The sequence below is a fragment of the Schistocerca nitens genome, chromosome 10, assembly GCF_023898315.1.
Source record: "Schistocerca nitens isolate TAMUIC-IGC-003100 chromosome 10, iqSchNite1.1, whole genome shotgun sequence".
Lineage (NCBI taxonomy): Eukaryota > Metazoa > Arthropoda > Insecta > Orthoptera > Acrididae > Schistocerca > Schistocerca nitens.
In genome coordinates, this window is record NC_064623.1 from 70,218,502 (window position 1) to 70,236,452 (window position 17,951).

The following is a 17,951-nucleotide window of genomic DNA, read 5'->3' on the forward strand; positions in this document are numbered from 1 at the left end:
TTACTTCTACCAATCGTAATTATTGTTTTTGGTCCTGGTGGTCCAAAAAGAATAATTACGATTGGTAGAAGTAATGCAATTCCTACGTCAAAGATTAAAAAAAAATACGGCGATTAGATATTGATAAAATACTCATAAAAGACCAGTCCGGCTTCCGAACGGGAAGGTCTTTCTGTGGACAGATCCTTAACTTGACTCAGCATATTGAGGATGGGTATGAGAGATGCGAAATAACAGGTGTGGCTTTCATCAACGTCACGGCGGCTTATGAAGCTGTTAACCACAAAAAGGTGCTTAGAAAAGTAAGCTACAAATGATTACCGACTAACTCGGATCCTTCAGTGTATGCCGCAAAACAGGAGATACTTCGTCTCTCTCCAAGACAAGAAGAGTCGATGGAGAATGCAGAAAAATGGTCTCCCCCAGCGAAGTGTGCTGTCTCCGCTGTTACATAATATCTACACAAATGACCAGCCAATTAATTCTTCAACTAAGGCACTCACATACGCTGATCATACAGCACTCGCTGGCCAAGGTGAGACCTTTGAGGAAGTAGAGGTGAAACTGACAACAGCTTTTGAAACTTTGGCCAACTGAAACCGAAACCTGGAAAGACCCAAGTCTGTGCATTCCATCTTAGAAATGGGGAAGCCAAAAGGAAAGGAGAACAACTACACCACTGTGACTCCTAAATACCTTGGGGTGAAGATGGACCGTTCCCTCACATTCAAAGCCCACTGTGAAGAAACGAGCCTCAAAGTAAAAGCGCGGAACAACATCATCCGCAAACTTACCGGGACAACCTGGGGTGCCCAGCCAAAAGTGCTTAGAACATCTGCCTTGGAACTATGTTTCTCCGCCGCAGAATACGCAGCACCCCTCTGGCAAAACTCTGCACATGCTAAACACGTAGATACAGCCCTAAACGAGACAGGACGCATTGTTACAGGCTGCTTACGACCTACTCCTGTCAATAAGCTGTACAAAATTATGGGTATAGCACCGCCACGCAATCGAAGGCAAGCTGCAACAAAAGTGGAGAAGAAAAAACAAGAAATCGACCTTAGACGTCCTTTGTTCGGACATGACCCTCAACAGCCAAGACTGAGGTCAAGAAAAAGCTTCCTACAGAAAACTATGGCAATTCGTTCATCTCCCAGAACTCGCAGAGAGGAGTTTTGGCGCGACTCCCTAGCTGAAAATCACATAACGATCAAGGAGTAAACAGCCGTAGGTTCACACTTGTCATACGTGACCTGGAAGACTTTGAACAGACTGCGAGTTGGGGTGTCGAGGTGCAAAGCCAACCTCAGCAAGTGGGGCTTCAGTAACGAGGAGGAAACTTGTCAGTGTGGCGACGTACAGGACGAACAGCGTCTGATAGTCTGCAGGAACCTATCGGCTGCATGCACCATCTGTGGTCTTGCTGCAGCCAGCGAAACTGCTGTGATAACCGCCGAATACTGGACCCGTCAAAAAATATAATCATCTTGCTGCTTGTTTGTATACATTATTGAATCTGTGTCATAAATACTACTGTACATATTTAATTTTGCAAATTTGTTATGTGATTCAATTCTTGTTAGTTTTTGTAATTATTTTATGCCCTGGAACCGAAAAAAATCGTAATTATTATAAAAACGTCAGACATTATAATCTGAACAGTGTCAACAATAATTCGGACATGTCCGAAAGAACAGATACCATCTTTTTTTTTTTGGTCATCAGTCTACTGACTGGTTTGATGCGGCCCGCGACGAATTCCTGTGCTAACCTCTTCATCTCAGAGTAGCACTTGCAACCTACGTCCTCAATTATTTGCTTGACGTATTCCAATCTCTGTCTTCCTCTACAGTTTTTGCCCTCTACAGCTCCCTCTAGTACCATGGGAGTCATTCCCTCATGTCTTAGCAGATGTCCTATCATCCTGTCCCTTCTCCTTATCAGTGTTTTCCACATATTCCTTTCCTCTCCGATTCTGCGTAGAACCTCCTCATTCCTTACCTTATCAGTCCTCCTAATTTTCGACATTCGTCTATAGCACCACATCTCAAATGCTTCGATTCTCTTCTGTTCCGGTTTTCCCACAGTCCATGTTTCACCATACAATGCTGTACTCCAGACGTACATCCTCAGAAATTTCTTCCTCGAATTAAGGCCGGTATTTGATATTAGTAGACTTCTCTTGGCCAGAAATGCCTTTTTCGCCATAGCGAGTCTGCTTTTGATGTCCTCCTTGCTCCGTCCGTCATTGGTTATTTTACTGCCTAGGTAGCAGAATTCCTTAACTTCATTGACTTCGTGACCATCAATCCTGATGTTAAGTTTCTCGCTGTTCTCATTTCTACTACTTCTCATTACCTTCGTCTTTCTCCGATTTACTCTCAAACCATACTGTATACTCATTAGACTGTTCATTCCGTTCAGCAGATCATTTAATTCTTGTTCACTTTCACTCAGGATAGCAATGTCATCAGCGAATCGTATCATTGATATCCTTTCACCTTGTATTTTAATTCCACTCATGAACCTTTCTTTTATTTCCATCATTGCTTCCTCGATGTACAGATTGAAGAGTAGGGGCGAAAGGCTACAGCCTTGTCTTACACCCTTCTTAATACGAGCACTTCGTTCTTGATCGTCCACTCTTATTATTCCCTCTTGGTTGTTGCACATATTGTATATGACCCGTCTCTCTCTATAGCTTACCCCTACTTTTTTCAGAATCTCGAACAGCTTGCACCATTTTATATTGTCGAACGCTTTTTGCAGGTCGACAAATCCTATGAAAGTGTCTTGATTTTTCTTTAGCCTTGCTTCCATTATTAGCCGTAACATCAGAATTGCCTCTCTCGTCCCTTTACTTTTCCTAAAGCCAAACTGATCGTCACGTAGCCCATTCTCAATTTTCTTTTCCATTCTTCTGTATATTATTCTTGTAAGCAGCTTCGATGCATGAGCTGTTAAGCTGATTGTGCGATAATTCTCGCACCATCTTAGTAAATATATAGTTTAGGCTCACCGGCCACTTGACCATTTTCTTCGTCTTCTGTGCGAATGCACAAACAGTGCCCGAACTCTTACGGGAGTCGGCAACGCGCGGGGGCACTACGAATGTAGAGCGGGACAATACGTTGAGAACGTGGGTTTCGCGGGAGGCGTGCCAGAGATAAATCCTTGCTGTCGCGCTATCCTCTGTGTCCTCGGTCGCTCAGATGGATAGAGCGTCTGCCATGTAAGCAGGAGATCCCGGGTTCGAGTCCCGGTCGGAACCCACATTTTCATCTGTCCCCGTTGACGTATGTCAACGCCTGTAAGCAGCTAAGGGTGTTCATTTCATTGTAATAATTTACACAAATTTTACGCTGAAGAAAAAAAGTGGTACAATTCTCCCGGACTTACTCTACATATTGGATTGCATGGTGGCTGGATACTGTACTGAACTCTCCAACGCAGGACATTAGGTACGGCGCGAAGCGCATCCCTGCTGCACTGGAAAGAGAGCCTCGGTTGACCCACGTAAAGACCTCCAGCGGCGCGCGGTTCCAGTGGATGACCACACCGGTGTCGACGAACTGCGGAGCTCATCCGTGGGGTCGATCGTGTCTCCAGACTTCAGGCCGTCCCTGGCCGTCCCTCCATTAGACTAAATGCGATCTGGGAATTGTTGAGACCCGGTCACGTAAACGGGCGGCACACGATGGTATTACCGTAATGGAGCGTCCGTCAGGAGCCGCGGCTCTAGCTGCCAGGCAAACTGATTGTGTGTAGTCCGCGCACACTGCCGAGGAGCATGCGCGCCTCCCTATCACCAAACAAATATTTCGCTTTCAAGAAATCGTTCACGCAGGACAATCGTACAACATAGTCATTTGAACATCGGGCATACATCCGTTTGGAAGACATGTTGTTGTTGTTGTTTTGTGGTCTTCAGTTCTGGGACTGGTTTGATGCAGCTCTCCATGCTACTCTATCCTTTGCAAGCTTCTTCATCTCCCAGTACCTACTGCAGCCTACATCCTTCTGAATCTGCTTAGTGTATTCATCTCTTGGTCTCCCTCTACGATTTTTACCCTCTACCCTCCAATACTAAACTGGTGATCCCTTGATGCCTCAGAATATGTCCTACCAACCGATCCCTTCTTCTAGTCAAGTTGTGCCACAAACTCCCCTTCTCCCCAATTCTATTCAATACCTCCTCAATACTTATGTGATCTACCCATCTAATCTTCAGCATTCTTCTGTAGCACCACATTTCGAAATATTCTACTCTCTTCTTGTCCAAACTATTTATCGTCCATGTTTCACTTCCATACATGGCTACACTCCATACAAATACTTTCAGAAACGACTTCCTGGCACTTAAATCTATACTCGATGTTAACAAATTTCTCTTCTTCAGAAACGCTTTTCTTGCCATTGCCAGTCTACATTTTATATCCTCTCCACTTCGACCATCATCAGTTATTTTGCTCCTCAAATAGCAAAACTCCTTTACTACTTTAAGTGTTTCATTTCCTAATCTAATTCCCTCAGCATCACACGACTTAATTCGACTACATTCCATTATCCTCGTTTTGCTTTTGTTGATGTTCATCTTATATCCTCCTTTCCCGACATTGTCCATTCCGTTCAACTGCTCTTCCAAGTCCTTTGCTGTCTCTGACAGAATTACAATGTCATCGGCGAACCTCAACGTTTTTATTTCTTATCCATGGATTTTAATACCTACTCCGAATTTGTCTTTTGTTTCCTTTACTGCTTGCTCAATATACAGATTGAATAACATCGGGGAGAAGCTACAACCGTGTCTCACTACCTTCCCAACCGCTGCTTCCCTTTCATGTCCCTCGACTCTTATAACTGCCATCTCGTTTCTGTACAAATTGTAAATAGCCTTTCGCTCCCTGTATTTTACCCCTGCAACCTTCAGAATTTGAAAGAGAGTATTCCAGTTAACATTGTCAAAAGCGTTCTCTACAAATGCTAGAAACGTAGGTTTGCCTTTCCTTAATCTATTTTCTAAGATAAGTCGTAGGGTCAGTATTGCCTCACGTGTTCGAATATTTCTACGGAATCCAAACTGATCTACCACGAGGTCGGCTTCTACCAGTTTTTCCATTCGTCTGCAAAGAATTCGCGTTAGTATTTTGATTTTCACATGTGTCAACACCTTCTTTCTTTGGCATTGCAACTGTTATATTCCTCTTCAAGTCTGAGGGTATTTTGCCTTTCTCATACATCTTGCTCACCAGATGGTAGAGTTTTGTCAGGACTGGCTCTCCCAAGGCTGTCAGTAGTTCTAATGGAATGTTGTCTACTCCCGGGGCCTTGTTTCGACTCAGGTCTTTCAGTGCTCTGTCAAACTCTTCACGCAGTATCGTATCTCCCATTTCATCTTCATCTACATCATCTTACATTTCCGTAATATTGTCCTCAAGTACATCGCCCTTCTATAAACCCTCTATATAGTCCTTCCACCTTTCTGCTTTCCCTTCTTTGCTTAGAACTGGGTTTCCATCTGAGCTCTTGATATTCATGCAAGTGATTCTCTTTTCTCCAAAGGTCTCTTTAATTTTCCTGTAGGCAGTAACTATCTACCCCTAGTGAGATCAGCCTCTACATCGTTACATTTGTCCTGTGGCCATCCCTGCTTAGCTATTTTGCACTTCCTGTCGATCTCATTTTTGAGACTTTTGTATTCCTTTTTGCCTGCTTCATTTACTGCATTTTTATATTTTCTCATTTGATCAGTTAAATTCAATATTTCTTCTGCTACCCAAGGATTTCTACTAGCCTTCGTCTTTTTACCTACTTGATCCTCTGCTGCCTTCACGATTTCATCTCTCAAAGCTACCCATTCTTCTTCTACTGTATTTCTTTCACCGATTCCTGTCAATTGTTCCCTTATGCTCTCCCTGTACAACCTATGGTTTAGTCAGTTTATCCAGTTTCTTCAGTTTTAATCTACAGTTCATAACCAATAGATTGTGGTCAGAGTCCACATCTGCCCCTGGAAATGTTTTAAAATTTAAAACCTGTTTCCTAAATTTCTGTCTTACCACGGACGACATAATATAAGCATACCTGACGTATAGTAACAACTGAAAGATTTTAAATAAAATAAGTTACCAGGTCCGGATGGAATCCCAATTCGGTTTTACGAAGAGTACTCTACAGTACTGGCCCACTACCTGGCTTGTACTTATCGCGAATCTCTTGCCCAGCGCCAAGTCTCAAGCGACTGGAAAAAGGCGCAGGTGATTCCTGTATGTAAGTATGGTAAAAGGAGGGACCGGAAAAATTACAGACCCATATCCCTAACTTCGGTTTGCTGCAGAATCCTTGAAGATATCAGTTCGAACATAATAAATTTTCCGGAGACTGAGAAGCTTACGTCTACGAATAAGCATGGTTTTAGAAAGCATCGCTCGTGCGAAACTCAGATTGTCCTTTTCTCACACGATATACTGCGAACAATGGGTGAAGTACAATAGGCAGATTCCATATCTGGAAAACATTTTACACGGTGCACCACTGCAGACTGTTAACGAAGGTACGAGCGTATGGAATACGACTCCAAGACTTCTTCAGTAATAGAACGCAGCATGTTGTCCTCGACGGCGAGTGTTCATCAGAGACAAGGGTATCGCCTTCAGAGTGTGATAGGACCGCTGTTGTTTTCTATATATACATAAATGATTTGGTGGACAGCTTGGCCAGAAATCTGTGGCTGTTTGCTGATTATGCTGCGGTATACGGTAAGGTATCGAGGTTAAGTGAGTGTAGGAGGACTAGTGTCCTGCTTGGCACAGGCAAGTCGTTCAAATATCTGGACGTAACGTTACAAAGTGATATGAAATGGAACGAGTGTGTGAGAACTGTGATGGGCGAGGCGAATGGTCGACTTTATTAGGAGAATTTTAGGAAAGAGTGGCTTACTTGTAAAACAGAACGCATATATGACGCTGGTGCCACCTGTTCTTGAGTACTGCTGGAGCGTTTGAGATCCGTACCAGGTCGGATTTAAGGAAGACATAGAAGCAATTCAGAGGCGGACTGCTAGATTTGTTACCGGTAGGTTTGAGCAACATGCAAGTTTTACGAAGATACTTCAGGAACTCAGATGACATTCCGTGGAGGGAAGACAACATTCTTTTCGAGGAACGCTATTCAGAAAATTTAGATAACATGCATTTTATACATTTTATACATTGCGCGTAAGGACCACGAAGTATACGAGAAATTAAGGCTCATACGGAGACATATTGATAGTCATTTTTCACTCGCTCTGTTTGCGAGTGGAACAGAAAAGGAAATCACTAGTAGTGGTACAAAGTACCTTCTGCCGCACGCCGTATGGTGGATTGCGGAGTATCGATGTAGATGAACTCTCGAAGCGATCGCCGTGTCGTGAGTCGGCTGCTGCAGAAGCGTCACGTTCTGACAACTCTGTTACCACGACAGCGTCTTTCTTCACTTCATTTCATTAAACACACTGCCTAACAAATATAGCAGATAAAACGGGTGTAGAAAGGAAAATATAAATTCACCTATTGAGAGGGTACGTGACATTGCAGTGACTGACAAATACATGTCAGTTCACACAAAACTTGACAGTACGAGCCCACATACCAGCACGATGTTGGACTCCCGGTGGTGTGAATGCATGCACTGACTGTTTTGGGAAGGGTGTCAAAGGGCCAGTCCATCCTGTCCTGAGGCGAGCTGTCCCATAACTGTTGTAACGAAAAGATATAGGTGTTCATTCTCTCCGCGCGTTATACGATATTTGAATAATAGAGAATTGTGAAGGTGGTTCGATGAACCCTCTGCCCGGCACTTAAATGCGATTTGCAGAGTATCCATGTAGGTGTAGATGTAACCGGTCATCAATATCGCAGATCCCGGTATTCGGATGGAGCTGACATTTGAGATGGTCCCACACATGCTCTATTGGGGACATTTTATGTATTGTCCCATCGGCAACGGACACGCACAAGAAGTAAAAGTCGATTATTTTATGCGTTTCTTGAGATCTTAATTTGAATGTCCAACGGTGGGCTCCCTGTCAAGTCGCAGATTTCAGCGCCCCTGCTCACTGTGGGCAGACTGCCCTGAAACAGACATCGGTCTTGCGAGTAGCGGCGATACCGGCGCTCGTTGTCCACTGCCCGCGCTAGGTTGCTGCGTTGAATTAACAACACACAGTCTCATCTGCTTCCATCTAGTCTCACCTCATCTCGCGACGGGCTCGCGTCAGCTTCCCAGCGGACGCTACGGCCTCGTCATGCATGATACTTCAGTAGACAGACCGCTGAAGCCGAAATGACCACAAATTTTACTCCCTCTGCTGCTTCGTATATAAAGCCCCGATGAGTAAACAGTATTGAATAACTGAGTGGATACTGTAACATAGCCAGATAACATTGTGATGTCGTAAACAATGTTAAGACAATGACAATTCCCAATTTCCGTAATTTATCTCATAACGTGTTGTATCATGTATGGATAACACAGCACAGGCGTCTCAAAGTGGGAAACAGGAACGCAAGTATCCGCCAACCACCGATTGCGGCAGTGTGGCATCTGGCGGACCCAACAGTGCACGGCGGCTGAGCCGCTCCCCCTGCGGCTCCCTGCCACGATCGCCGCCTTCCGCCACGGTGTAGCACGCCCTACGGCAGCCGGACTGCCCACTCACACTCGGAGCCTCTTTGCCGTGTGATGCTATGCATGTGCCGCATAATCGCGTTTCTGACACAATCGTTTACGCTTTGGTTCAGAGAGCCTCATCTTTGTCAAACGAAAAAACTACAAAGAACGAAACATGTCTAGCTTGAAGGGGGAAACCAGATGGCGCTATGGTTGGCCCGCTAGATGGCGCTGCCATAGGTCAAACGGATATCAAATGCGTTTTTTTAAATAGGAACCCCCATTTTTTATTACATATTCGTGTAGTACGTAAAGAAATATGAATGTTTTAGTTGGACCACTTTTATCGCTTTGTGACAGATGGCGCTGTAATAGTCACAAACATATGGCTCACAATTTTAGACGAACAGTTGGTAACAGGTAGGTTTTTTAAATTAAAATTCAGAACGTAGGTACGTTTGAACATTTTATTTCGGTTGTTCCAACATGATACATGTACCATTGTGAATTTACCATTTCTGAGAACGCATCCTGTTACAGCGTGATTACCTGTAAATACCACATTAATGCAATAAATGCTCAAAATGATGTCCGTCAACCTCAATGCATTTTCGCAATACGTCAAACGACATTCCTCTCAACAGCGAGTAGTTCGCCTTCCGTAATGTTCGCACATGCATTGACAATGCGCTGACGCATGTTGTCAAGCATTGTCGGTGCATCACGATAGCAAATATCCTTCAACTTTCCCCACACAAAGAAATCCGGGGACGTCAGATGCGGTGAACGTACTTCGACGACCAATCCACCTGTCATGAAATATGCTATTCAATACCGCTTCAACCGCACGCGAGCTATCTGCCGGACATCCGTCCTGTTGGAAGTACATCGCCGTTCTGTCATGCAGTGAAACATCTTGTAGTAACATCGGTAGAACATTACATAGCAAATCAGCATGCATTGCACCATTTAAATTGTCATCGATAAAATGGGGGCCAATTATCCTTACTCCCATAATGCCGCACCATACATTAACCCGCCAAGGTCGCTGATGTTCCACTTTTCACAACCATCGTGGATTGTCCGTTGCCCAATACTGTTGGTGAATGACGCTTTGTCGCTAAATAGAACGCGTGCAAAAAATCTGTCATCGTCCCGTAATTTCTCTTGTGCCCAGTGGCAGAACAGTACACGACGTTCAAAGTCGTCGCCATCCAATTCCTGGTCCATAGAAATATGCCACGGGTGCAATCGATGTTGATGTAGCATTCTCAACACGTTTCTGAGATTCCCGATTCTCGCGCAATTTCTCTGGTACTGATGTGCGGATTAGCCGCGACAGCAGCTAAAACACCTACTTGGGCATCATCATTTGTTGCAGGTCGTGGTTGACGTTTCACATGTGGCTGAACGCTTCCTGTTTCCTTAAATAGCGTAACTATCCGGCGAACGGTCCGGACACTTGGATGATGTCGTCCAGGATTCCGAGCAGCATACATAGCACACGGCCGTTGGGCATTTTGATCGCGATAGCCATACATCAACACCATATCGACCTTTCCCGCAATCTGTAAACGGTCCATTTTAACACGGGTAATGTATCACAAAGAAAATACAGTCCGCACTGGCGGAATGTTACGTGATACCACGTACTTATATGTCTTTACTATTACAGCGCCATCTATCACAAAGAGAAAAAAGTGGCCCAACTAAAACATTCATATTTCTTTACGTACTACACAAATATGTAATAAAAAATGTGGGTTCCTATTTAAAAAAAACCCAGTTGATATCCGTTTGACCTATGGCAGCGCCGTCTAACGGGCCAAGCATAGCGTCATCTGGTTTCCCCCTTCAAGCTAGACGAGTTTCGTTCTGTGTAGTTTTTTTTTTTGGTTGATGCTTATTTCGTGAGATATTTGGCCCGGCCACTATCAATGGACCACCCTGTATAAACTGGACGTTATTTCTTACTGCATCATCTGTAATGAGTGGTTCAACTTCGCAGTATGGAGGTGGCAGACCTTTCTAAAAAAAAATGTGAAGCATAACATACGTGACCCAGTCGAGTGTGAGTTACAGTCGTGATTTGTGAAAGGTGGTTGATCCTATATTTTAACATCGATTTTAATAACACCGACGACGTTTCCATTAAGGATAGAATTTAATCATATGTTCTCTCTACTATACTCTTTATGTGGTTATTTGGTATCGCTATCGCTGGGAGTACGCTAATGCAACAACATACAACAGCTCGCTGGACAAAACATCCGTACCTAAAGACAGAAAAGTTGCACAGGTCACACCTGTATTCAAGAAAGGCAATAGGAGTAATCGACTGAATTTCAGGGCCATATCATTAACGTCGATATGAAGCAGGATTTTGGAACACATATTGCGTTCGAACATTATAAACTACGTCCAAGAGAACGATCTATTGATACCTAGTCAACACGGATTTAGAAACCATCGTTCTTGTGAAACACAATTACCTCTTTACACACAGGAAGTGTTAAGTACTACCGACAAAGGATTTCAAATTTATTCCTATTTCTAGATTTCCAGAAGGCTTTTGACGGTGTACCTCACAAGCGGCTTGTAATCAAGTTGCGTGCTTATGGAATGTCGTCTCAGTTATGCGACTAGATTCGTGATTTCCTGTCAGAGAGGTCACAGTTCGTAGTAACTGACGAAAAGTCATCGAGTAGAGAAAAAGTTATTTCTGGCGTTCACCAATATAGTGTCATAGGCCCTATGTTCTTCCGTATCTATATAAACGATTTAAGGTCACAAGCATTTACAAAATGATTCAGATATCTGTATGGTGCGAAATTGGCAATTGAGCCTACGTAATGAAAAGTGTGAGGTCATCCACAAGAGTGCTGAAAGGAATCCGTTAAATTATGGCTACAAGATTGCGCTAAATACCTAGAAATTACAGTTACGAACAACTTAAACTTGAAAGAATACATAGAAAATGCTATGGGGAAGACGACCCAGACACAGCGGTTTACTGCCAGAACACTTAGAAGACGCAACAGATCTACTGAAGAGAGCGCCTACACTACGCTTGTCCGTCCTCTCTTGGAGTTGTGCTGCACGGTGTGGGATCCTTACCAGATACGATTAACAGTGTAAATCAAGAAAGTACAAATAAGAGCAGCACGTTCCGCATTATCGAGAAAGAGAGCGTCACTGACATGATACAGGATTTGGGGCGGACATCATTAAAACAAAGGCGTTTCTCGTTGCGGCAGGATCTTCTCACGAAATTTCAGTCACCAACTTTCTCGTCGGAATGCGAAAATATTTTATTGACGCCGACCTACAAAGGGAGAAACGATCATCATAATGAAATAACGAAAGAGTTCGCACGAAAAAATATTATTTGTTCATGAGACCCAGAAAATATTAGATACAGACTCCCAGGTAGATACCATTTTCCTTGACTCCCCGAAGGCGTCGATACAGTTCCACACTGTCGCCTGATAACCATAGAAAGAGCCTACGGAATATCAGACCAGCTGTGTGGCTGGATTGAAGAGTTTTTAGCAAACAGAACACAGCTTGTTGTTATCAATGGAGAGACGTCTACAGACGTTAAAGTAATCTCTGGCGTTCCACAGGGGAGTGTCATGGGACCATTGCTTTTCACAATATATAAAAATGACCTAGTAGATAGTGTCGGAAGTTCCATGCGGCTTTTCGCGGATGATGCTGTAGTATACAGAGAAGCTGAAACATTAGAAAATTGCAGCAAACTGCAGGAAGATCTGCAGCGGATAGGCACTTGGTGCAGGGAGTGGCAACTGACCCTTAACATAGACAAATATAATGTATTGCGAATGCATAGAATGAAGGATCCTTCATTGCATGATTATATGATAGCAGAACAAATACTGGTAGCAGTTACTTCTGTAAAATATCTGGGAGTATGCGTACGGAACGATTTGAAGTGGAATCATATAAAATTAATTGTTGGTAAGGCGGGTGCCAGGTTGAGATTCATTAGGAGAGTCCTTAGAAAATGAAGTCCATCAACAAAGGAGGTGGCTTACAAAACACTCGTTCGACCTATACTTGAGTATTGCTCATCAGTGTGGGATCCGTGCCAGGTCGGGTTGACAGAGGAGATAGAGAAGATCCAAAGAAGAGCGGCGCGATTCGTCACACTGTTATTTGGTAAGCGTGATAGCGTTACAGAGATGTTTAGCAAATTCGAGAGGCAGACTCTGCAAGAGAGGCGCTCTGCATCGCGGTGTAGCTTGCTGTCCACATTTCGAGAGGGTGCGTTTCTGGATGAGGTATCGAATATATTGCTTCTCCCTAGTTATACCTCCAGAGGAGATCACGAATGTAAAATTAGAGAGATTCGAGCGCGCACGGAGTCTTTCTGGCAGTCGTTCTTCCCGCGAACCATTCGCGACTGGAACAGGAAAGGGAGGTAATGACAGTGGCACGTAAAGTGCCCTCCGCCACACACCGTTGGGTGGCTTGCGGAGTATAAATGTAGATATTCGTTATCTCCGCATGCTGTTTGAGACTGGAACAACAGTGCAGGTAGTTCGATGAACGCTCTCCCAGGGACCTAAGTGTGATTCGCAGAGTAGCCATGTGGATGTAGAAGTAGATGTTTTCAAAGCCCAGCAGTGTTCCGACCACCCGCAGCCTTAAGTGCCCCTTCGTCACCGCTGTCAGACTACTCTGCACGACACGCCGGTATTGCGAGTAGCGGCAATGCCGGTGCGCGCTGCACGCTGTCCGCCCCAGCTTTCTGCGCGGACGTAATAACCCCCGTGCCGTCTCTTTTCATCTCGGCTCATCTCGCGACGGGCTCGCGTCCGATGCCCCAGGGCACGCCGGCGCCGGGTAACGCAGTTATACCGCTCTCGTCGCCGTAGACCGCGTCCCTGTCTCCGCTAAACGCTCCGTGAATACGTGCCGCTCCAAATGAAAACAACTTCTCAACTTTCCTTTTGCTAGCGCAAACTTATAAACCCTTTTCTATTTCCAGCGTGAAACGACATTTAATCGTACTGCAAAGGTAACGCTGTTCCCGGACTGTAACAAAATATACAGAGAAACACTCGTACAATGGTCTCGCTCCTTTGCTGTGCCCTCTCTGGCATCCGGCGTAATTTCCTTGGTCGCTCCAATGTGCCTCTTTACTCCTGCTACGGATGGTGGTTACCGCTGGACCACCGCTCTCTCAGTTTCAACACAAAAATACTCAAAATTTTAAATTAACTAGGCAAATGAAAAGAAACTTAGTCCGTCCACGGTTCGCTGTTTTTTTTTTCGGGAAGAGATAGGTGGCAGGAAACTACAAAAAAATCACCAGTATTTTCCACTTGATTCTAAATTTTTGAAACTCAGCTCAAGAATCAAGTTGTAATCGGGGATCACGCCACTACCTGAATATTACGAATAGTCAGTGGCAAAAGGTGAAAACTGAGGCTGATGAACTCCACTTTTCGTTTTAATTTGTCCGTTGTCAAGTACTACGAGCAGATAAAGGCATATTATATAGACATAGGCAGCGGATCAGTTAGTTACTACAGGGTGGTGCACGAAATGTGTTACCATTTTGTTTTTGAATATAAACTTTATTGTCAATACAATCTGAAAGGAACATTTACTACAATGAAGAGCCGTCCATGGAGATTTGTTCTAACTCAGCACATGCTCAATATGTCCACCATTTCGTTTCCTAACTTCCTTCTAACGAACACTGAAGTTAGTGATTGCCCTACGGCACATGTCTTCCGTAATTTCACTGCAAGCTTGAAGAGTAAGTCTTCTGAGCTCCATTAAATCACGTGGACGCTTCGGGAAAATTTTTTCCTTTAGGTACCCCCAAAGAAAAAAGTCATATGGATTGAGGTCTGGACTATTGGGGGGCCAATTTTGTCCGTCATTGAAGCGACTTGGAAACCTGAGTTAAATGATCCGCATGTCGAAATGCTCGTGTAAAAACTCCAACACAATGTTTGCAGTATGTGGCCTTGCTCCATCTTGCATGAACCACGGCGTGTTGAAGGGCAAGGCAGTAGCAAGAAGCTGTGGAATGAAGCTATTGCGAAGCATGCTCAAATAACGCTCGCTGTTCACAGTTTCTTCAAAGAAAAAGTGTCCAATAAGTCCGTGATTGGAAATTGCTGCCCACGCTATAATCCTCGGAGCATAATGTTGTCGTTCATGAAGCACTTGTGGGTTTTCAGTGGCCCAAAAGCATACATTTTGTTTGTTAACCACACCGTCTAAATGAAAATTGTCTCGTCTGAAAACCAAACGTTGTTGAGAGTTTCTTCCCTATTCTCCGCCCACTAAGCAAACAGTAGTCTCTGCTGCTTGTGTTCTTTAGTGAGCTTCTGTGTGCAGGTCATCTTGTATGGGTACATATGGAGGTAACTTTTAAGAATGCGATGAACGGAGCGTCTGGATATTCCCAGTTGCACTGCTGCGTTTCTACACGATTTCCTGGGACTTCTCTGTACAGCAACTCGTACCGCTTCAATATTCTCCGGTGAACAAACAGGCTTAGGTCGAGGTCGCTTCGCTTCTAATACTGTTCGTTCCTGTACACATTCATGGTACAACCTGTGGATGGTCTTCTTGCAAGGGACCCATCGTGTGTTAAACTGTTGTCGAAAACGCCTCTCAGTCACAACAAGGCTTTTCATTTCATGAAAAAGTAACACAATTGCCTATCGTTGCTGTGTCGTCAGTCTTCCATTGTCAGCCATTGCTGCTTACTAGTCTCCTAGCGGCAGTATCGTGAATTACACGTCATTTCGTAACTCATTTGTTTTTCCAAGCTGCTGGAGCTGCTGTAGAGATCCCAGCGGGATATCTAATGTGCGTCGTAAATTGTGAAAGAAACAGTTGGTAACATATTTCGTGCGCCACCCTGTATTTTCGTTGTACAGCATGAAAAATTCTGATGTGATTCTTCAATTTCTCCAGGCGTATTTTATGACAAAATAAATCTCTGGTGAACAGCCTGGTATGAGTGTGCATAGGACACAATATTTCGGCAATCGACCACGTTGCCATCATCAGGTGCGCTGATGTACTGACCGACGGTGGGCCGGTGCCTTGTATATATAGGACAATCACCCTTCCGCTCCTTCTTCAGGCGTTTCCTATGAGTCGGTGCGGTCCGCGCCCGGCGCGCGGTCCACGTACGGCGTCCGTTCTCTCGCCGTCTGGGCGCTGCGTCCTTGGTCTTCTCGTTCAGGAGGGTCTGCCGGCACCGCTCTCGTTATTCTTCCCTCCTCCCCCGAAGTCGGTACACTCTGGGAAGTATCCTTTTTCTATACTTGGCGCCGGCCCACCGCCGGCCAGTACATCAGCACATCTGATGATGGCAACGTGGTCGATTGCCGAAATATTGTCCTATGTACACTCATACCAGGCTGTTCACCCGATATTTATTTCGTCATGAAAAATTCTTGTTGGCAATTTTTTAATATATTACTGTCACCATAATTTCCTTCTCCTTTGATTGTTTCATAAAAATGGCAGATTAATCTTTAATCTTTTACAGCAAATGAAGAATTGTATTTTACTTCGTAAAAACTTTTCCAGAGTAGGGTAGGTGCCATTCTGCAGTACAATGTGGATGTCCAGATTCGACAGCGAGAAACTACCGTACAGATCAGGTGGGGAAAGCCTTGCACACTGCACGCGCACGGCTACCTTAAGCCGCAGGGACATTATTGTCTCAGCAATGTTGTAGGAGTTCTTGTGCCATGCGTTTGTTGCTCGTTTCTTTGAGTATTGTTATAAAAAAATAGCAATGATAACTTTTCCCATTTCCTGTAATAACGTAATACTTCCGAAAAAATGCAAATTTTACGAATCAAAGTAACTGCTCTTTTTAAAAAAAGGTTTGTGTAAAAACTAGTAATTTTAGCACTGCCACTATCGCAAATTCATATATGAGTTTTTTTACTCGCTTATTAGTAAAAGAATGAAAAACACCTGTTATAAAGGAGACCAAACTACTCTCGAAAAATACCGGTTATTCAGAACTAAAATACCGGCTACGATTTTAACTGGTCGTTTTTCCCATCCCTGACTCCTGCCCACGAGTACCTGCTGTGCAGCTAACGACTTCGCGCTAAACGTGTGATGCGGTGCTCAACTCGTTTGACGCAATGACGACCCCACAGCTCGGCCCACGGATACAATCACTGGATTGCTGTTGTAGCTCACGTCCACTACGAGCGTCAATAATAAAGTTAGGGGTGGATTTTACAAATGGGCTCCGCCACGTTCCTTTGTTTCCTCTAGCGGTTGCCTACCGTATTTTGGCGCGTCGATTCCACCCTGTAGTAGGACTCCAAAAACATATCCTTGCAAGCAAACAAAAAATTAATTAGGCATCTCTATTCCTTCCAAGTGATTATTATAACATTATGAATAGGTTCCTACCCCTCTTTTTATGATCATTTCCTTTTGTGTCATTCGAGGTCTGTGATAGTGCTATTTGAGGTTCTTTGTAGTAGTTGCTTACAATGACTTGAAATATACTGCCAGAAAAAAAAATTAGTCCACCCTTTTAGAGGTTTCCAATTCATGCAAGATTTATTTTTTGCCACAGTGCACATGGTGTATGTGAAATGATTACATATACAGATCAGCAGCACAAGCTGTTCCGAGGTACCGGGTATCGACCCATGCTGAAACACCTATACAAAGTATTCGTACTGCGTGTGATGTTTAAAGCTTTACGGCGTACTGATTGTTCCATAAAAACACGGGAGAACTGCCGGAATTCAGAAACGTCCTGCCAAGATATTTCGGCGCGGAGTCTTCTGGCCATCTTCAGGTGAGTACCACTGTAGTAGTACCGGCGAGTACGTGCTGAGCTCCGCTGTTTAAAGCCGTACTGAGGTGACATTGCGCATGCGCTGCTCAGCTTGCGCGTTCATAACAACTCCATGCGCTGCGCCTCGCGCTCTCCACGGTGAAAGTTTGACGTATCGATATCAGGTCGATTTTCATCTTTATACAGATAACTACGTCGACTACGAAGCTTCTCTAGTACAGGATTCCAAGCAGAGTTTAGCGGATAACCGCTATCTCGATTGATGAGAGTCTCGTTGTCAGACAATCTTATTTCCACAGATTCATTGATAATCGAGCTCCAAAAGTTTGATGTATGGGCCAAAATTTTTGTGTCGCTGTAATTCATGGAATGGTCTGTGGAAATACAATGTTCGGCGATTGCGGACTTGGTGGGTTGGAGAAGGCGAGTAAGCCGTTGGTGTTCCACAATGCGTTCCTGC